Genomic DNA, 22,636 nt, shown 5'->3' with positions numbered 1-22,636 from the left:
CATCGGGCTCTCTGCTCAGCAGGGAGCCTGCTTCCTCCTCTCTCTCTCTCTGCCTGCCTTTCTGCCTACTTGTGATCTCTGTCTGTCAAATAAATAAATAAAATCTTTAAAAAAATTTAAAAAAAAACATAACTTCCTGTTTTCTGAACACAAAAGCAACATATATTCGAGGTGTAAAATTCAGGGGGTGAAACAAGGAATATCATTTGCGATCTTAGCCATCCCACCACCGGTTTTTGTGTATGTATGTGGTTGTAGTCTTTGTTTTTGTTTTCTTTTTAAAGTAATCTAGACCCAGTGTGAGTCTTCAACTCACTACTCCAAGATCAAGAGTCATATGCAGACTGAGCCAGCCAGGCGCCCCTTTTGAATTCTTTTTCTTAGGAAAACCCACACATTCACAAAAACACACTGAACACCAAATACCAGTGAGGCTGTAGAGGAACCGGGAACAGAAAACGGTACAGCTGCTCTGGAAAACAGTCTGGCAGTTCATTTTCAAACCAAAAGTGGACTTACCATCCCACCCAGCAGTGACATCCTTGGGCGTTTATTCCAAAGAAATGCAAACTGATTTCCATGCAGAAACTTGCATATGAATGTTCATGCAGCTTTATTTATAACAGCCCTGAACTGAAAAACCCCCAGATATCCTTGAGCAGGTACATGGTCAACAAGTTGTGGTCCAGCCATCCCCGAGGGGTGGTCTACCGAGGCACACAATTTGAACGCGCCCCAAGGACGGATCCAGGATGGAAAGCCAATCACAAAAGCTACATTCTGAAGATGCCAGTTATATGACATTTGTGAAATGACCCAGTTGTAAAGATGAGAACAGATGAGTGGCCGCCAGGAGCGGGGAAGGAGAGAGGAGGGGAGGTCCAGAGGTGTGACATCAAGGGGGCTTTGCAACAGGGGACAGTTACGTACGGGCTTATGGGGGTGGCTTCATGGTCCCCACATGTGGTAAAATTTCAGACACACACGCACACTCAGCGGCACGTATAACCATAAAACCTCAACGTGATCGATTTCCTGATTTTTTACACTGTCTTACAGTTTGCAAGATGTTAATATTGGGACAGTGTGGGTGAAGGAGACATGGGACCTCCCCGTAAGGTTCTTTACAATTTTCGGTGAATCTGTAATTACTTGAAAATCATTTTTTTGACGAATAAAGCAGTCACGTTGCTCTACTAAGGAATGATATATCGTTTTTCATTCTTTTTTTCTAAAACCATTCTCCTGTTTCGGTGCAATTTTAAGATTAAAGTACGGATTAATAAGAAGTATGAAGAATATTCTCCACTCCACTCAAAAACACAATAAACTTGCTGTGGATTTTTTTAAGCCTCCTGCGCACATGGCGCTGTAACTTGATTTAACTCTAACTGTTTATAATTGCCATTTTCCAATGTCATTAAGTACTTTTTTTTTTCCTAGCCTGGTTTCGCGAACACCTTCGCTGTACTACTGGGTGCCCAGATCTACACTTCGGTTCTTCCCTGCGGTCGGACATTTAAGCAGGTTACTGTCATAAATCCTTTTGGATACCATGAGTGATCACTTTGTAACTCGTGGCCAGGATCATTTTCGAGAGGCAGGATCTCGCAAAGTAAATTTCCAGAGGCTTGTCACGAACACAGAGACTGTACATGTCTCCTTTCCCGGTAGCACTTATGAGAAACAGTGGTCACCCCCTCTGGCCCCATGATCTGCTCCAAGGGGGGTTTCCCTCTCCCCTGGCTCCCCGGCTGCCTATGAACACTAGCTGAAATTCTCAGTCTGGGATCCCCAAATCTGGCTCAGCACCCAGGAGAAGGAGCCCCCAGGTGAGCCCTCCTTGCATGCACGTCCAGCCCCTTGGCTGCAGGCATGGAGAGCTGGGTCCCTGCAGGGAAGACGCTCCTGGACTCCCTTGAGCACCAGAGGGCTTGAGGGCAGAGGACAGAATGCCCTCCACCTTCCACATTCCATCCCAGGAGAGTTCTCCCTTCTCTGACCCTCTTGGGCCCATTGTCCTAAAACAACAATGAGTAGTTCCCAAGAGGAAAAACCAATTTTGAGGGAAAAGATGAAAAACAAAGACCATCTCATTACTTCGGACATCACTGATCTTTCAAGAAGAGAAACAAAAAATAAGTACTAACCAAAATTAAAGGTGAGTGGGACATATTGAAATAAGGGCAAATCAATTAAAAAAAATCAAAACCTTTTCATTGGAATGCAACACAGCTGGGAAAGTGCATATATGGTTGTCCAGCAGGATGGGGAATCAGCTACAGCCCAGGAGCCCCCTTGTGCCCCCTCGAGCCACATCCAGCCCCAAGGACAACCCCCAACAGTGTGGATTGGTATCACCTGTTCTTACTCATTTTAGGAAGAAACGTAGAAAAACTCTGGCTCGTGATTGGTGAGCACTATTTCTTTTTGCCAGCCAGAGCCATCCAGCATCCCTCTTCACTAGGCTATTGTATGACTGATGAGTTCATTCATTCATCCTAGGCTTGATAAACATTGGAGAAGTTTCTAATCCTGACCTGCCCAATGGTGCAGTTCCCACCATTCCTGCACCTTTCCCTAAATGGGCACACGCATGCCTCTATCTGTCGGATATACACTTGGAAGAGAGCTCATTGGATCTCCAGCTATGCGCTGGTTCCTTTTTAACAGATGCCAATAAATAGTTTTCCAAAATAGAGATGTCCGATTCAAATAACCTTTTTTTTTTTCTTTTTCTTCAGTTTTTGGTTGGAGGACATGGATAGCCTACAAGATGTAATTTACTTCGTTTGGACATCTGGTTCTTTTGAAAATGGATGAGGCTGGTTTTCTGCCTTTGGTTACTGCGCTGCATTCTTAGACGATGTGGATTCCTTCTGTGATACAGCTGGGAACCAGACTGCCTGGGTGTGAGTCTTAGCTCAGTTTCGAGCTGTGTGATCTTGGTCAAGTTATTTAACCTCTGGTACATTAGATTTGTCATCAGTAATGCTGGAATATAAATAGTTTCTGTCTTGCAGGGCTCTTGCGGGAATTAGGTAGTTATAATTTATACCAGTAGGGCTTGGAATCGTGCTGGCATACCAAAAGTCTGCCTGTGTGAGTTACACTTATTTCTTAAAGGAAAAATCCATTGAATTCTACTGCACTCCCTGGGCAATTAGAATTTTTTTTTTTTTTTAATTTTTAAAAGAACTCTCCTTGCAGAAAACAAAGGGGAAGCCTGGCAGGTGGTTAAGAATCTGGGCCAGGAGGCAGGAAATGTGGCTGCCACGTCTTTGTAGCAGGACCTTGATTTCCCAGCCTGTGGTCCTAGCTCTGAGAGATGGACCCAATGTCTTACCTGGATGTTTGTGCTGAGACCCAGCTGAAGAGAAGGGGTGAGCTTAAGACACTACAGAGGGAAGACTCCCAGGAGGAGGGAACTCTGGGCACAAAGACGCCAGCCAGCAGGGATCAAAGTCCCATCTCCGAAGAGCGCCCGAGGTTGGTGTGGCCCGAAAGGGAAGGATGGATCATGATGGGGCTGGAGAGCGGGGCAGACTCAAGTCCCAGCGATGACTTTGAGTTTTATCCTACACCCGACAGGGGCCGCAGACAACGAGTGGTGTATGACCATGGGGTTGTGATTCAACGTCTCTTCGTTGTCTACCGGACCTCTGGTGCGAAGAAAGGGTTAAATACACAGGCAAAGAGAAGAATCAACAAAGTTTATCCCATAATGGAGGTGGAGATTTCAACTATTTGTAAGGCAGGTTCAAGAAGCCCTTCTCGTGAGCAGCACCACGGAGCCAAGGTGGGGTCATGGGGAGAAGGGCTGGGGTCAGGGGGGAAAGGGCTGGGGCCATGGGGAGAAGGCGGGGCCATGGGGAGAAGGCGGGGCTGTGGGGAGAGGGCGGGGTCATGGGGAGAAGGCGGGGCCGTGGGGAGAAGGTGGGGCTGTGGGGAGAGGGCGGGGTCATGGGGAGAAGGCGGGGCCGTGGGGAGAAGGCGGGGCTGTGGGGAGAAGGCGGGGCCATGGGAGAGGGCGGGGCCGTGGGGAGAAGGCGGGGCTGTGGGGAGAGGGCGGGGCCATGGGGAGAAGGCGGGGTCATGGGGAGAAGGCGGGGCCGTGGGGAGAAGCTGGGGCTGTGGGGAGAAGGCGGGGTCATGGGGAGAGGGCGGGGTCATGGAGAGAAGGCGGGGCCGTGGGGAGAAGGCGGGGCTGTGGGGAGAGGGCGGGGTCATGGGGAGAAGGCGGGGTCATGGGGAGAAGGCGGGGCCATGGGGAGAAGGCGGGGCCATGGGGAGTAGGCGGGGCCGTGGGGAGAAGGCGGGGCCATGGAGAGAAGGCGGGGCCATGGGGAGTAGGCGGGGCCGTGGGGAGTAGGCGGGGTCATGGGGAGAAGGCGGGGCCATGGGAGAAGGCGGGGCCATGGGGAGTAGGCGGGGCCGTGGGGAGAGGGCGGGGTCATGGAGAGAAGGCGGGGCCGTGGGGAGAAGGCGGGGCTGTGGGGAGAGGGCGGGGCCGTGGGGAGAAGGCGGGGCCGTGGGGAGAAGGCGGGGCCATGGGGAGAGGGCGGGGCCGTGGGGAGAAGGCGGGGCTGTGGGGAGAAGGTGAGGCCATGGGGAGAAGGGCTGGGGAAGGTCCGGATGCTTCTCTGTGACTCAGGCTTCACCCTCCCTCTGCAGAGGCACTGAGTGGGGTTCAGGGTGCTGCGAGTCACGCTACTGGGCCCTCTCCGTAGAAAGGACTTTGGGGAGCACAGAAGGCACATCCACTAAATTGGAACTGACTTCTACTGTCTTCCTTTGGTTGTAGGTGAAGAAAAATAAAACGACAGCAAGGGGATATATTGCCAGCAGGATGCATTCCTCACAGGCTTTTTCTTTAAAAGTGATTTATATGATACATTTTGCAAAAGGCGGCTCTTCACGTGCAGGCAGAAGCAGCGGCTCTTGCCCCAGGCATGTTGTCTCCTGCAAGCTCGCGGCTGCTCGCCTCCTCGTCTTACACTTTGCAGCAACCTTTTGCTTCTGCAGCCCGGGGATTTGCTCCCAGGATGACAGCTGCTCCTGAGTATTTATTTTCTACTTTGCATTTTTGATTGCCTGGATCAGCATGCTACATTTTAGTGCCCTGCTCGTTGTGCGCTCCGTTATGTGTGCGCCGCATTCTTATGTTTATTTTAAAGTGAATGTTTGTTTTCTGGGGTGTTTTCTGTTTGCATTAATAAAGCAGTAATCTAGGAAAGAGAGCAAAGATGCTTTCCTCTCCAGGGTAAAGAAACACACTGTAATTGTCCGTCCAGGGCAACAGTCTGCCTCTCCTTCCTTAGACCAGAGGGATGTTGGGTCGCTTGGGAAGTTAACAGGTGTTCGGGGCCAAAGGAGAGCTGCCTTTTCAGAAACGCGTGTACACATGGAGGTCCACAGCCAAACAGAAACGTGGAAAGCTGTTCCTTCTACCTGAGCACTCTCCAAAGACCCAGCTGTAGCTCGTGCCCCTAGAGAGAGTTGGCAAATACGCTCTATCGATTCATTTTCATTTCTCTTCCATTGGCACGAACTCTGAGAGATAGACGGTGTCTGCACAGAGTGGATTCTGCAACTTCGTGCCATCTCCCTGCGTGTGTTGCAACAGGTTAGCAATCCTGTGGGAGGTTACCTCGGTGGTGCCTGGCATGGAGGGGGTGCGGTTGGTCCCCCAGCCCAACGGATGGAGCCCTGGTGCCCGGGTCAGTGTGGAAATATTGCCACCCACTCTTGGGACAGCCAGGACATTTGTGTCAGTTAGAGTTGCTAAAACGGGTCCTCTGGGTGTTGACAGGACTGTGTTCCTTCTGGAGGCTCTCTGGGAGATCCGTTCCTTGCCCTCTCCAGCTCCTGGAGGTACCTGCCTTCCATCCTCACACCTCCTCCCACTCGACTTGGACCTCCCCCTCCCGGCACCTGTGAGCAGGCTGAGGTTACACTGGGCCATCCACGGAACCCAGGACACTCTCTGACGTCAGGGTCCTTAACTGGTTCACAGCTGCCAACTCCCTCTCACCATGTGAGGTCCCACACTCACAAGTTCTGGGGTTGAGGAAGTGTGGCTTTGAGGCCATCATACCAGCCACCACAAGGGATGGCACAACGTCCATGAATTACAACTGTGGAAATGCAAGAAGGGATCGATTGGTGGGTGCTCCAAATCTGTTGTAAGCCTTGTGCCGAGTTCCTCGCTTGCAACGTGGAAAATGTATTTTTTTTAACCTGATGAACTAAGCCAGTTTACGTTCTTTCCTACAGTTTAATCTGATTTTTATACATAATATGTAACCTATTCCTCAACATTCTTGTTGGGTTTATGATGCATTTTTATCCTCGGTACTAAATACTGTAAAAGGACTGATAAATGTCCTTAGGTGATTTTCAGTGAGCAGTGGATGACTGCGGTGTGGCTCTTTCTGACCGGGAAATGGACTATGCTCCATGCAATGGATGGTATTCATAACACAGTGACAGTAAATCAAAGGGGAATTTCTGGAGACAGCAGCTAAGGAACTCAGAGAGAAACGCTCCCTTTTTACTTTGTATATGGGAGATGCCCACAGGGAGACTCTATTTCTTCAGGACCACGGACAGTGACAGGAACGGTGCCTGGGAGCTTCTGGGGAGCACAGCAGTGAGATCACAGACCCTGAGGGCAGCTGCCCTGAGTTCGAGTCTCAACTCCGTCACACTCTACCTAGAAGAACTCATTGTTGGTAAGATGGGAATGATGACAGCTGTCACTAGCTCACAGCTTGGTCCTCTTAATCAGTGCCAAGGGTTAGGTCTTACGATTACTAGTAATCGTCACTACTTCCAATGAGAGATGCTAAGGATGGCAGCAGGGGCGGGGGGGGGGTGGTGGTTAAGTTAACCGACCTCATCTTTGCTTGCATGGGAAACACCATGGCCTATCATCACAGTGCCAGAGACACCTGCGTTTGGGTCTCCTTTCCCCATCTGAAGTCCTTTGCTGTGTTTGGGTGTCTTCTGACTTGGACTGGATGAGCTTCCTCCCACATGAGAGCCATGATATCCAATCACAACACCAACCCCTTAACCACCATTGTGATGCCTCAAACCCAAACGGCAGTGAACCAACACCCACAAAAACAAATGCATTTTGCCAGAACTTGGAACGTGTCCGTACAAAGCAGGAGGAAACATTCATGTTGACTCCCGTCCTGTTGGCACTCCTAGACAGTGCTGTAGGGAGACACCTGCTGTTTCCTTTTATTTAATGGAAGAAAAGATGGTGAGCGATTTTGCCCCATCAGACGGTGCCCCTAACAAGTTCTGTCTTTAAAGGGGAGTTGGAAAGGCAAACTATTACAAGACACAATTCTCCACCCCAAGGCAGGGTGGCTGTGTGGGGCTCTGCAGCCCACGATCTTTCCAGGGATGCTGTCCGTGTTTCTTATCTAACCGGGGCACCGCACTTGCACTCCGTGTACTTATTCTCATGATGACACTTGCACCTGGTAATTGATTTCCCGTTTTTCATTTTTGATCACCTCTCTCAGCACGCCAGAGTGTAATGCCTTGCTCCTGTTATGTGTGCTAAATACTTTGGTTTAATGGAAGACAATGGCTTTCTGGATGGTTTTTATTTGAGTCAGTGCAGAGTTAAGATAGAGGGGAAAGTATGTTCTGCTCCCCAGTCGCTAAAGAAGATGGTCTGTAAGCACAGTGCTGGGGCACCTGCTTGCCCGCCAGCCCCAGGAGTGTGAGAGTGCTCAGGGGATTGACAAGCGGGTTGGAGCAACGAGGAGTCAGTTTGCAGAGTGACTCCAACCACGGGGGTCTGAGGCGTGGCAAAGAGGCCCCACCATTCTGGCCTCTTCTGCTGACTTGTCTAACTGTGTTCCCAAAGCCCCATCTTTGTCTCTCTGGAGGGCTCGTGGGAGCGCCCATGTACCTGCTGCCTCTGGGGGTCGGTTGTGTTGTGTACACGGGGTGTCAAGCTCGTGGGGTTTCTGAGGTGGTGCTGGGATCGATTAGTGACCCCTACCATGGACACGGCACGGGGACTGATACAACCAGATTAATTTCTGACATGAATGGTGCTAATGCTGTCACCCATACCCAGGACCAGAGCTCGGATGACCACTGGCAATAGAGCAGGCATCCAGGAGCATCCCAAACAACGTACATGACCTGATCCACGGCAGTCCCCCCATCTGTTTATTCTTTCAGCAGGGATTATTGGTGTTCTGATGATGTTCCAAACACTGCTCTGAGCTATGAGAGCCCAGGGATGGAGAGAGAGCCGTAGTCCTTGCTGTCATAGAACTTACAGCCCAGTGGGGATGGCCCAGGACCCATCCATGACAACAGGACTCATCCTACCAGGAGAACACTGGGTGCTGGGTGCCTACGTCGCAGACGCCTCCTACCCCAGGAAACAGTTTCAGGTGATGAACGAAGCTATTAATTCTCTGTCCTACATTCAATCTACCTTTTATGCAGATGTGATTTAATAACATGTTCTTCACTACCGTCGTACCAGTATGTTCAATGCTTTTCATCCAGGTTATTAAAAATGCAAAAGGGTTGTTGAACATCTTTAAGGAAGTTTTAATGAATAACTAAATAGATGCAATGGGCCTTTTTGTAGGATGGATACGTGTGATTTCCCAAACGCAACTGAGGGTATTTTTTAAAAGATTTTATTTATTTACTTATTTATTTGAGAGAGAGAGAGAGAGAGAGAGAAAGCATAAGAGGTGGGGGCGGGGCAGAGGACGAGGGAGAAACCGACTTCCCACTGAGCAGGGAACCCTCCTCCCCCCACGCAGGGCTCCATCCCAGGACTCCGGGATCTCGACCTGAGCCCAAGACAGATGCTTCACCACCTGAGCCACCCAGGTGCCCCCAGCAGAGTGTATTAGTACCTACTGGCCTAGTAATTAAAGGGGGATTTCCAGATGCAGTAACTAGAAACCTGAAAACGGAAAGAGATCCCTGTCTGGGTGGGAAGCCTGTCGGGGAGGCTAGCTGTGAGCTGTGCTTCTGCAAGGACGAAAGGACGCTGGCAGGCAGTGCCATGTCATGGTTAGAACAGGCCTCGGGGGGCACCTGGGGGGCTCAGTGCGTTAAAGCCTCTGCCTTCGGCTCGGGTCATGATCCCAGGGTCCTGGGATCGAGCCCCGCATCGGGCTCTCTGCTCAGCAGGGAGCCTGCTTCCTCCTCTCTCTCGGCCTGCCTCTCTGCCTACTCTCTCTATGTCAAATAAATAAAATCTTAGAACGTGTCCTCGGGGTTCTGGAGCCCGGGATCTGGATCTGAATCTGGTCCCCTCTCAACGCTCTGCAACTAGGAGAAAGCACAGTAAATTGGGCAGGTTTGGTTGCTGATCGGGGATGAGGACAGCAGCAGCCCCTGGGATGCTGTGAGGGTCATATGTGTATTACACGTCGTACAGACGTACAGTGTGTGTGTGCGTGCGTGTGCGTGTGCGTGTGTAGTAAGGATGCCCGGTACATTATTATAGCCATATTAGCTATATTATATAACAGCTATTATAATAATACTTATTATTACCAGCCTTTTAAAGGAAGCAAAAGTCAATGAGAGCTAATGAAATGACCTCCAGTCCTACTTAGTATTCTGCAAACTTCTTTCTCAAATGAAAAACATGATCGCACCGCAGTGGCTGCCTTTCCTCCCTCGCTCTCTCCCTCCCTCCTCTTCTCCTCTTCCTTCCCTCTGCCCCCTTTCCCACCCCCTCCCTCCCCTCCTCCTCCCTCCCTCCCCTCCCTCCGTCCCTCCTCCCTGACCTTCCTCAAAGGCCCAGCACTTGGCCACCTCCCAGCCTGGCTGTATGCAGGTCCCTCTGCCTGCGTGGAGGTAAAACAGAGACATTACTTTTGAGGAGAAAGGGCTGCCCCCTCCCTGGAGTGTCTCCATAAAACACAACAGGCCCCACTGTGGGGGGGTGGGGGCAGGCCTTTTGATTTTCCAACACACAGTCCTGGACCTTCCCACCTTGGAATCAAGACACCCTCACCTCCGCAGGGAGCTCAGGTGACCCCCCCTGGGGATGCAGGAGCCAATCCCAAGATGGAACCACTTGTCTCCTCAGGATAGAAGAGAATTGACCTTGTGCTTTCCTCCCCTTGATGGAATAAATTTGTGTGCAGTCTGGTGCAGACTTTAGAGAGCCCGACATGAAAGTAGGTCCGCGGTGCGGACTCTCTAGGGCGCATCCCCTCTCTCTGATGCCGCAGGGGAGGAGTCCTCCTGGGCCAGGACTGGGTGCTGTGGCTCCCTTCCTTCAGGGCCCCCTGCTCACCTGCCAGAGGACCCCCTCGCTAGTCCGCGAAAAGACCGAGATGCACCCACCATCTCTCCTTTTTCTTTCTATCATTTACCCCCTAAAATAGTTCCTCCCCATCTATGGTGTATTCCATGTACATATCCCTCACCATCACAACCCAAGCTGTTCAGGGGAGGAAACTGTTTCTTCCGCAGCTCCTACAGCAAATAGCACTGAATACGGTCCCTTCACAATGTTCACTAAGCACCTCCTAGTTGCTGGGAGTTTAAGATCACAGACACCATCCGATGAGCTACGAGGGTATTTCCATGGACCTATTGGGTCTCGATGCTTCAGGAGCCTATGCACAAACTGCGTTCTAGAATACACAATGAAGTGTCCTTCGACCCTCAAACAGCCCGTGCAGTTAGAGACAGGGGCATGGGTGGCAAAGAACAGTATGTTGACAGAAGTAGTTTGCAAAGCCCTGTATTATCACAGACTTAGACGTTCTCTAAGAAACGCATTAACCTCTCCCATCAGAAAGAGTGCAGCTTTTTAAAGTAATTCTTGTGGTTTTTGAAGCTGATTTTAGACCCCTTTCTAAAGATCCCAAGCCCCTGAAAAACCAAAATCATTCTGGTCTGTGCACGAAAGCCCTCTATGGTTTATCTCATCTTTGTGCTTTTTTGATCATTATTTTCCAGGTCTATCCGGACTGCAGACTGACTGTGACACTGTGCAGAGCCGACACCGGACCCTGACTTCTCTGGCAGACCCACCCCACTCTACTGTGAACGTACGTTGACGTGCTGCACGGACAGATACCCTACAGGGAGCAGGAGACCCCCAGCACTGGTCACTAAGTCATCCCCGGGAGTCCACTGTATACAAATGACATCCCTCTACTACGCCTACCCCCGTGACACTCTAATTTTGTGCGTCGAAATGGTCGACATGGGACAGTCTTGCCAGCAGCCACAAAACTAAACAGAGAGAGTAAAATCCCCACCACTCTATCTAACATAGATCCTCCTTGCGTCTGATACCGGCACGGATTTCATCTTCAGATATCCGCTCATTTTTCGCTCCTCAAAGAACCTTCTAGAATTCTCTGAGCAGTCACGCACCCAAGACCCCCATCCTATCAAACTGCCTCATTTGACAAAGATCTGGTGCTCCCAGGGGATGAACTTAGCCGACGGCTTAGCTACCAGATGCTTGTTTGGCTCTAAACATCCACTCAGAAGTGCAGACGTGCCAGGCAGCCGCGGTACCCGGCGTGTGCAAGCGCACGCTTCCTGGGCCGTTCGCGCGTTTAGCTGCGGGGCCCGGCCCCTTGTGTCTGTCAGAATTCTGTCTCTTCCGCCCGCAGCATTTGAGCTGTTGAAGCGGGTAACAGCTTGAACCTAGAAGAACACACATGGGGGAGTGTTCACAGAAGCTCGTCCTGAGAAATGCCGGGACCACTTAAACACGATTGTGGAAGTGCCGCCGGCTTGTCTCCATGGGGCACAGGGCAAGAGGCTCGGGGTTCAAATGGGCGGGGTTCTCTGCAAGCTGCTGCCTTAATGAGAGGAGCCCAAACCAAAAGAGCATCGACGTCCAACCCACTTTCTGCTCCCACTGCTCCTCCTGAGCCCACCCAGCGCCTACCCCATCCCGAGGCCCACCTCCATATGCACTCCCTGTGGGTCCCCTTGTCCCCCTGCAGGAGCCCCTGGGGGGTACTCATGAGAGCTCTAGGGCATGCCCCTCCCGGCTGGGCAGCTCCACACCCGGGCAGGGAGCCAGGCCCTCTGAAACCTGCCCACTTCTTATGTGGGGTTCACATGACCGCCCATGGTGTCCCCAAGTTTCCAGCTCTCCATGTAGGGGTTGGAAAGTGGCAGGGTCGGGATTCAAACTTAGGGAGTTGGTTTTCCAGCCAGATTCTGGGAACAGAGTTGACAGTAGGACGCTGGGGAGGTTTCAAAGGGGATAGTCAGCTTAAGGAAGTGGGGGATGATGACGAAAGATGTCACAGCGTTGTCTCTGGGCAGAGAGGACCCCGTAAGGTTGGTGTGCTGGTCTATCCTTCCCAGAGAAGCACAGCTCCTGCCTCCCCTCCCTTCCCCTTCTTCCTTCGCACCTGCTCCTTTCAACAGAGATTTTAAATGAATGAAGAGTTTGTGCTCCATGGAGAGAATACAATTATGATAGAGCTCTCTTACTTAACACCTCTCTTTTCAAGTTCAAAGTATTACCTCAAATGCTCTCAGTTATTCTTTTTGGTTTTTCTTTTGAACAGAAATGCTTCCCCTAGGCCACTTGTGTTGAAAACGTCCTTAGGAAGTGTTGAATGTATGCAAATACGAGCCCTTTGTTAATACCTCCCTGGCTTTACTCTTTCTCAGAAATCTCACTTGCAGGAACCCCGGGTGGCTCCGCTGGTTGGGCGTCCGACTTCAGCTGGGTCATGATCCCGGGGTCCTGGGATCGAGCCCCATGTCAAGCCCCATGTTGGGCTCCTTGCTCAGCAGGGAGCCTGCTTCTTCTCCTCCCTCTGCCTGCCACGCCCCCTGCAAAAAAAAGAAAGAAATTTCCATTGCATGTATTTAAAGCATCTGGGTATGAAATCATGTCGGCCTCCAGAGTGGGCTTCCGGGAGGCCTCACCGAGAACTGAGCCTAGAAAGAGTTACAAATATACTCTGAAGATCGTACAACTAGCCAGCAGCTGGGGCACACCGGGCCATGTCTGGCTCCCTCTCTGGTCATCACACGTGGCCCACATGCCACTTTGAAAATGGTTGACATTCAGAAGATACTTGTTGAACTTCATTCTACTGCCCAGGACTTTTCCAGTCGCAAGTGACAGGAACATCTAAGAACCAAAGTGTTCCCAGCCCATGTCTGGGAGGGAGTTTGATGCCGCTGGAGGGAAGGGGGGTGGAGGGGAGCCACAGAGTCAGCACCCCTGGGGGATGGGAACAGGATGTCGAGGTCTGATGCCCATGGGATGGGCCACAATGAGGCCAGTGTGGGCGGTCACCACCGAGGGCCTCCTCCATGATGAGAGCGGCGCCTGATCGTGCTGCTGAGGGACTCTTTTTTTTAATGAATGGATGAAAGAATCTGATGATGGTTGTAAATGAGAACGATGCCCCGTATCTGGGAGGCTCTTACCAAGTGCACGGCTCTGTGTGAAAGGCATCACTTAATGCTCCCAACTGCCTTTGGAACGGGGGCTGGTCTCCTCCCCACAGAGCAGGTGCAGTTTGCACATCTGGCTTAGATCTCTCAGTGGCTAGTCGTGGGCCCGAATTTCAAAGACAACTTCCTGGTGCCCATGTCCAGTGTTTAACCACCACAGGACCCCGCCTCTCCCAACAACACAGGATGCCATTTAGATCGGCAACAGGGACATTTTGCAATTCTTAAACACAAGGCATTATCATTTCAGATCCAACAGCTGAGAATGGTTGATAAGGCCTCCAAAACTTTTCAAAGAGTGTACCCTTCCAACGTGATTTTCAGATTCGAGGGCATTTTCCTCCGGGCTCACAGTTTCCATCCAAATGAAGTGATGCAACACCTCATTGTTTTTCCATCCATGAGCCCTCCACCAACAGCACCAGAGAAGGCCAGGCCTCCCATTTTTGCCAGAAAGGACTATTTTTAATGCATACGCATATTTTAACAGGAACAAACATGTATGGAGCACATACTGAGTCAAGCCCTATTCTGGGCACTTACAGTCAACTTTGAGTCAGGTAATCCACACGGTCCTCTCCAAATTGCACATTTTATTTATTTATTTATATTGTTTATTTATCCATTCTATGGATAAGGGGACCATAGTATCGAGAGGCTGAAATCCCAGCCAAGGGAGCCGTGATTATGAATGTGTCCCCAGAAATATTCTGGTTGAAGATACATTTACCTGAATGCTGATTCCCCTACATGATTTTCTAGGAAATTCTTTCTAAGCGAAGGGCCAGTAGGGGCTGGTGTTGACCAACCTTCCGAAAGTCTTCATAAATAAAGTTCTAGAATATGGTCGCTGATTCTTGCTTCTGTTACCTGTTCTGTAAGGTGACTCGAAGGTCCAGTAGTGGTTTCCTATCACTGTACTAAGTCGCCACAGACTTAGTGGCTTCAAACAACACAATGTTATTACCTTACAGTTCTAGAGGTCCACAGGTCTGCTTTCCTTCTGGAGGTTCTAGAAGGAGATAATTCGCCCCGCCTTTTCTAGATCCCAGAGACCTGTGGCGCCTCCCTCCACCTTCAAGGTCAGCGGGGGCACCTCCTGTCCGCTCTGACCTCTGCTTCTGTGATCACACCTCCTTCTTGGACTCCGCCCCTCGGGCTCCCTCAGATAAGGGCTCCATGATTACATCTGGCCCACCCAAATAATCTTGCATTTCCGGATTTGCAAAATCCCTTTTTTCCAGATAAGATGACCTAAGCACGGGTTTTAGGGGGGATTAGGATATTGTGGTGCTTAATTTTATGTGTCAACTTGACAGGGCCACAAGGTGCCCAGGTATCTGGTCAAACATTATTTTCAGTGTGTCTGTGAGGGTGCTTTGGGATACAATTAATACTGATACCGGTGGGTAGAGTAAAGTAGACTGCCCTTCCTGGTGTGGGTGGGCCTCGCCCAATCAGTTCAAGGCCTGAACAGACTACAAAAGCTGAGAAGAGGGAATTCTGCTGCCTCTTGATCTCCAGTGGGACATCGGCTTTTTTCCTGCTCTCGGACTTGACCTGGAACATCAGCTGTCCTGGTTCTCAGGCCTTTGGCCTCAGCTCCTCTGGGTCCCCAGCCTTTGATTCATCCCACTGAACTTGGGACTTGCCCACTCTGTTACCACAGGAGCCAACTCCTTACAATAAATCTCTTTATGTATATGTACATATGTAAATGTATATGTGTAAATATACATGTATTATGCATTATATTTACATATCTCATGTAAATTATATGTATTATGTGAGAGCCTATATATGTATTATATAATATAATTATGTAATACCATTATATGTTTATACAATATAATACGATATATAATATATCATATACAATATAATACAATTATGTGTTATATATTACACATATATTATATATAATACATATATTACATATGTATTTTACAATACAATATTATAATGTAATTCTATTATGTATTACATATTATATAATGTATATTATATATAATATATAACACATATAATATATATTTTACAACATATTATATAATACAATTACATATTATATATTATATACATATTATAAATACATACATAATAATATATATTACAGTACAATATTATAATATAACACAATTATATATAATTGTATTATATAATAATATGTATTATATGTAATATTACGTAATGTATATTATGCATTATATGTAATATTGTGTAATGTAATATATGTATTATACGTAATATTATTTATTATACATAATATTATGTATTATACATAATATTATTATATAATACAATTATATATTATATATAATACATATATTACATTGTAATATATAATTGTAATACAATTATGTAATATATAATTGTATTATTTTATATATATTGTATATGTGTAATTGTATTATATAATTACATATGTATTATATTATATATTATATGTTATATATTAACTTATATAATTATATGTCATCACATCATTTAAATGTATAATGTATGTAAAGCTCCATATATAAAAATATATTTACAAATGTCCTGCCCTAGTCTGGACCCTGTTGCTCCCAGGCATTCAAAGAAGCAAACAACCAGTGCAGTGTGCAGAAGCAGACGTGATGAAGAGGGGTCCAGGGGGCAGGTCCCCGGGAGGACACGACAGCCCCCCTGGATGACCATGGTGCCCGCGTGCCGTCTGGCAGGAGTCAGGAAACGCCGCTGGAATCCCACAGAGAACACCAGAACACCAGCCCTCTGTAATTACAGTCTGCCCCAGGTTCCTTTTAGACTATTGGTGCTATGGGAGCAGTTTGCATCTAAATTAAAATTGGACTTCAAAGCAGTTGGCTGCGTTTGCATTTCTAAGCACAGAAGAATGTGACAGACAGGTTACTAATTACTGCGGGGCTCCGCACGGTGGCTGGGGAGAGGGGGACAAGGAGCGGTAATAACAGAGCAGGTAGAACAGGAAGACGCCATCTGGGCAGTCAGAGACTAACCTCCTGGATCCTTTCGTGCAAGCGATACACAGGCGACCCTTGAGCAACGCGACAGCTGGGGCACCGACACCCCACATAGTCGAAAATCTGCGTAGCACGCTTGACTCCCCAAAAACTCTACTGAGAGTCGGAAGCCTTGTCGATAACATCAGCGGTCATTAGCACACAGTATGCACGTTCTCTGTATTACACACTCTATCCTTATCATAAAGTAAACCAGAGGAAAAAATGGCTATTAAGAAAATTATAGGAACGAGGAAATAGGCTTACAGTGTTGTCGTATATTTCTTGGGGAAAAATCCACACGTAAGTGGACCTCCGCAGTTCTGTTCTGGGTTGCCCAAGGCCAGCTGTGCATTGGATGTCTAATATGTGTGCAGGTGTATCTATTATGTTATTTTTACATTATTTTTGTGAAATACACATGCAAATACAGAGAATAATATTAAATAACACTCTATGTTGTAACACTGTATGAAATGCACTATTACAGAGAGTTACTTTTGTGCTCGACCGTCTGAGGGCCTGTCCTCATGTCATGCCCGCAGCCCACGTTAGGGCAGGATGACAGCTTCTTCCAGAATCTTCATGCCAGCGGTTCATCTTTTGCCTACAGGGTCAGTAAGTCCACTCAGAAGAGATTCAGCAAAGAGTGGCACAGTGTGAACTGATGTAAGTCAAACGTTAAGAGTGTAACAGGGGGTGCCTGGGTGGCTCCGTCGGTGATGTGTCCAGCTCTTGGTTTTGGCTCAGATCATGATCTCAGGGTTATGGGATCAAGCCCCGCTTCTGGCTTGGCGTTCAGCGGGGAGTCTGCTTGAGGTCCTCTGTCTCTCCTTCTGCTCCTCCTCCTGTGCATGCTTGCTCTCTCTCAAATAAAGAAATAAATAAAATCTTTTTTAAAAGAGTGGATTCAGTCACTTACCAGTATTTATTTCCTCTTTGCTCTGCCTTCTGTCATGTTGGTTTCCTCTTCTGGGTCCTCCCATGGTTCCAGGCTTATCATCTACATGTCTTTCCATCCCTGAAGTGTTTTGGCTTTTTGAAACTTAAGTATCTGATCATTTCTGGAGGAGTCCTACAATTCGTGCATTTTGCACCAATTTGCTGCCCAAGCACGGAGGCATCAGGGGGTGGATTGTATGGCTTGGCCAGGCGTGGGTTATGGGCTTCATTGAACCAATCACTGCTGGTAGGAGTAGAAGTGGAACACCACCTGCTCCAAAGAGAATAGAGCGAGAATGGCGAAATCCACAAGAAATGGGTTGCTGAGAGGAGGGCAATCCCTGTACCACCATTCTGCACCCAAACTGCCTACTTGCCTCCTGGGATGCCGGATGGGTTTGTGATGGTTGGTTCTCGATGTCTTCTTTCCGTTGGGGGAGGCACAGCGATCTATAGACGGAAAACATAGGGCGCCTGGGTGGCTCAGTTGGCTAAGTGACTGCCTTCGGCTGGGGTCATGATCCTGGAGTCCTGGGATCGAGTCCCTCATGGGGCTCCCTGCTCATCAGGGAGTATGCTTCTCCTTCTCAGGCTCTCCCTCTCTCATTCTCTCTCTCTCAAATAAATAAATAAAATCTTTTAAAAAAAGAAAACACAGAAACATGCATATCCATAACATAAATATACACATATGTATCCATAATACATATAGATACAGGTATATGGATATAGATAGATATGTATCCAAAACTTCATGGCTCCCGCCAACATGTTGAAGACCCCTATGTCAGTCAGGGTTCTCCAGAGGAACAGAACCAATAGGAAATATTTATGTATAAATAGTTACATGTATATTTGGGAACTGGGTGTGCCTTCCTTCTGTAGGTGACGAACTCTGAGAAGGCAGGGCCCACCCCCAGCACACAAGCTGGTACAGAGAAGTGCATGCTAACTATTTAAAGAATTAAAAAAAAAAATGGAGATGAAAGTGACTTACACCTACTATATTGGCTTAAATAAACAGGGAATTCATTGGTTCTTTTAAGTGAAAATTCAGAGGATTGGCTTCAGGTATAGCTTGATCCAGGTGTTCAATCTATGTCCATAAGAATCTCTTCACCTCTCAGATATGCTTCCCCCTGTGTGGGACTTATAGATGTATGGTTAGGATCTCCACATGTCACAGCAAATGTGGTCACCAAGTTTCTTCAGGCTTACATTCTAGCAGATGGATCAGACACCTGCTCAGACCCCACAAACACATTAATTCATAAGGAGAGATGCTGTTTTCCAGGGATTCTGGGCAAAGTCTGTGGCTGCTTCCTACTGACTTGTGTTTAGTCACATGCCTGTCCCTGAACCAATGTCAGTAGAGAACTATTTTCTGATTATCCAGGCTAATATGATGGGGCAGGTGGACACCTATGTAAACCACAAAATTGAAGATAATAGGACTGTGATTCCCCAAAGAAAAAGAGGGGTTCTGGAAAAATGTAGTATAAGTGTTGGGTGGGCCAAATCTCCAGGAGATTAGATGAGCTGGAGATAAGAGTGAGATTCCTCGAAAAACAGCCTCCAGAGTCCTGACTGGGATTTGAACTCTCACCGCTTTAATGCCGATGCTTAAACAAGTGTGAAGGACCCTGGAAAATTCTATGTTTCTCTGCTATCTGGAACAGGGCACAGGCCTCAGAATGTTAAACCTCTCTTTGGCGTCAGTGACGGGGGGGGCCCGCAGCATTGGCCAACACTGTACAACGCTGTAGGGACAGGTGGTGGTGTCCTATTCTGCATGGTCTGGGGGGTTTTCTCGGCAGCTCCTTGACCAAGTCATACTTGAGCAATTTCTCTCGGAACTTTTTGGAACAGCCCTATCTGCGGAGCTGGGGGACTCTCACTCAGACAGAATCCACCATCTCCAAGGTCCCCTCCGCTCCTGAATGCTGACGATCCTTTCTAAGCTGGATGGATGGAGAATCTGGGCTCGTGCTGGTCCCAAGGTACTTCCGTCTTCCCCAATCAAATGAATCATTATGTCATATGAGAAAAACCAGTTGTCTGAGGAATCACCTTCAGCATCCCTGAGCTCTCTGGGGAAGCCAGCGGCTGAGTGTCATTCCCTGGCCAGCAGGTCCACCTGTCCCACTGTTTTGATGGTCAATAAAACATCCCTCCACAGCCCCCGTGACTCTGCATCCCCCCCCCCCCAATGACTCTGGCTTTTCTGATGCTAACACAGGACTTGAGCAGAGCAATTCAGCGGACCAGGAGCCCCAGTTCAACCAGGGAGGGGACAGTTTCCCCCAAGGAATTCCACGGTGCTGCGACAGAGACCTTTTCCCTTGAAATACCTCCTCTTTCCAGCCCTGGGTCTTTGCAGGAATTCTCTCCCCTGCCTAGGAAGGGCCAGCTCTGGTCTCTGCATTGTCGGCCTCTCTTTGCCATTTGGGTCTCTGCTCAAAACTCACTTTCAGAGACGCCCTCCTCAAGCACCAACGTAAAGTAGACCAGTTGGAGTTCATAAAGTCGCCCTATTTTATCTCCTTCATACAGGCTAGCATTTTCGTGGTGCTTGCTGGTTTCCTGTCTCTCCACTGGAACTTCAACTATAAATGAACCGGAACTAACCACCTTACAGAGACACACTGTATCACTGTGCACTGTACTCCGTGGGATCAGCTCGTGGTCACGCCTGGAGAAAGTGACAGCCGCGGGGTCTGAACCAAGAGCAATATTATGCATTAATGAGACATGCACCTGTTATTGGATTCTACTGGACAATTTCCATTCCAAAGTGAGCCCGGCTTTTTTTTTTCTTTTTAATCAACTCAAGTAAGGTATAATGTGTGTATAATAAACACATACACTGTATCCATTCACAGCATATAATTCTATGAGCTTTGACATTTGTTAAAAGGTAAACTGAGGCACTTTAAATCCCCCCCTCAGCGTTTATTAGACTACGTATCTGTTCCAATCTGGCAAAGGTGAACAGTCTGCGTTCTCTATCTTTCCTTGGAAGATCAGTCCTTCTCTCAGATTTGGTTTTCTTTGTTGGTCCTGAAACCGCAGCTCACCAACGGGTCCAAGAAAGTTCATGATTTTGTAGCTGACCTGGCTTTTCTTGTTATAAGACCAGCACTCACGCTCTTCACTGCTTTCTAGAGAAACACTAAGCAGAAAAGAAAACCAACTATTCTTTCCTATTTTTTCTTTGCTTTTATTCTGTCTCTACTCTTGTTTCCTCTTATCATTAAAATATTACATATTTATCACCTTGCTCTAGCGGCAAGACCTCTGTGCGTACCTGTGTGGGAATCCGGTCTCAGACAGATGGTCCAATGCTCACACAGCATGTTTGAGACCAAGAACTTCATGTTTCAAGTCTTGGAATATTTCAATTAGGAGACAATCATTCTAAGACATATTGTGCCCATATGGCTAAATATTCTTCTATGCCAAGATAAAATTTTGCACATCTTCAATATGGTATAGAATTTAAGCTCCTTGTTAATTTCCTAATATATAAAGAGCTCTAAATATCAAAAAGTAAAAACAAGGACACCAAAAGATGATTCATCAAAAGGAAACACAAATGAGCCTTGAGCAGATGAAGGATGTTCAATTTCACCAATACCAAATATTTACAAATTATGTGAGTAGATAGCAACTATACTGATATAATTTAAAATATTTGTGTAAAAAAGAAGGGATCAAGAAACAGATACCTGTGTTGGCTGTTGAGCAAGTATTATAGACTTTTGGGGGTCACGTTTGCAACGTACATGGAGAACCTTCCCAAAACACATAAACATTAACGTATTTTCTCACATCTTGATGTTTATCCTGTGAAACTGATCACAGATTGTTAGCAAAGATTCAGTTCAAATATGTTCACTTATACAGTGTTTACAATAATCAAACATTGGGGACAATCTGTGTTGAACAATACAGAATTGGTTATAGCATCACTTGCAGATCGGAAGCCCAGAAGGTAAATACAGAGAAGTGACAATATCTCCTTCGCCCTCCCAGTGAGTTCAAGAGGAATTGAATCAGTGCCAAATTTTGTAAAAACAATTTCCCATGAAAAATTCCAAAACCTGGCTTCTCTTCAGAGAGGAGAGGATCTGGAACACCGTATCCCAGCATGAAGTCACCAAAAATATATATAAAAATTGAAAAATAAAATTCCAGAATTTGTTCACCTCTCTGTAGTAACAGTACCTCTTCAGACCAGCTTGCGTTTCCCAGTTCTCTGTGGAGCCCCCCTCCGCCATTCCTCATGGCATAAATTCACTTTACTTGTCTGAATCCTGTTGGCCTCTGTGTGGATGGCGCTGGAATTAAGCAGCCAATGGGACATCCATACAGGGGAAGGAAGGTGACTTATCCGTTAAACCAAGTGACAAAATTGTCACACATCCTTTTGTAAATGGTTCCTTGTATTTGTGTGTCCCTGGATTAGATTGTTAGGCTGTGCCACAAATTATCAGGAATGTGGTAGACGGAAACAACACACGTGTATTCTCTCCCAGTGGGTCAGGAGTCCAGGGAACACTAAGCTGGGACTTCTGCTCAGGGTCACCCAAGCTACCAGCCACAGGTCCTCCAGAAACGTGGAGTCCTCTCTGCATGGCTGTTGGTGGCATTCCCAACCTCACAGCCATAGAGCTCACGGGGGCTTGCTTCTTCGCGGCCCAGAGGAGACAAGTCTCTCTGCTGCTTGAGAGCTCAGAGGACCCAGAATCCTTAAGTCATCCCATTAGCAGAGAGACAAGTCTCTCTGCTGCTTGAGAGCTCAGAGAACCCGGAATCCTTAAGTCATCCCCCTCCCCTGGACAACATCCTCCCTTTTGATTAACTCAGAGGCAACTGATCAGGGACCTTGATTCCATCTGCAAAATTCCTCTCCCTTTGCCATGTAATGGAACGCATCCACAGGTCCCAGCCACTCGCACGAGGAGGACATGATAGGGGACGCACGCACAAAGACACGGGAAGCATGAGGTCAGTTTGGGACCCTGGCTCCCACCCTCCTAAGATGCATTCTTGCAAACAATGAAAGACAGGAAAGACCTGCCCCTGAATGCTGGAGTAACTGGTCATTTTATTTCCTTCTTTGTGCTTTACCTATACATCCTAAACCTTCTATATAAAGACGTGTGGCTCTTGTAAAAAGGGAAAAATAAAGGTACCAGTAAAGTGATGGTCCTGTTTAA

Source organism: Martes martes, assembly GCF_963455335.1.
Source record: "Martes martes genome assembly, chromosome: 13".
NCBI classification, from domain to species: Eukaryota; Metazoa; Chordata; class Mammalia; order Carnivora; family Mustelidae; genus Martes; species Martes martes.
This window is presented reverse-complemented; position numbering follows the sequence as displayed.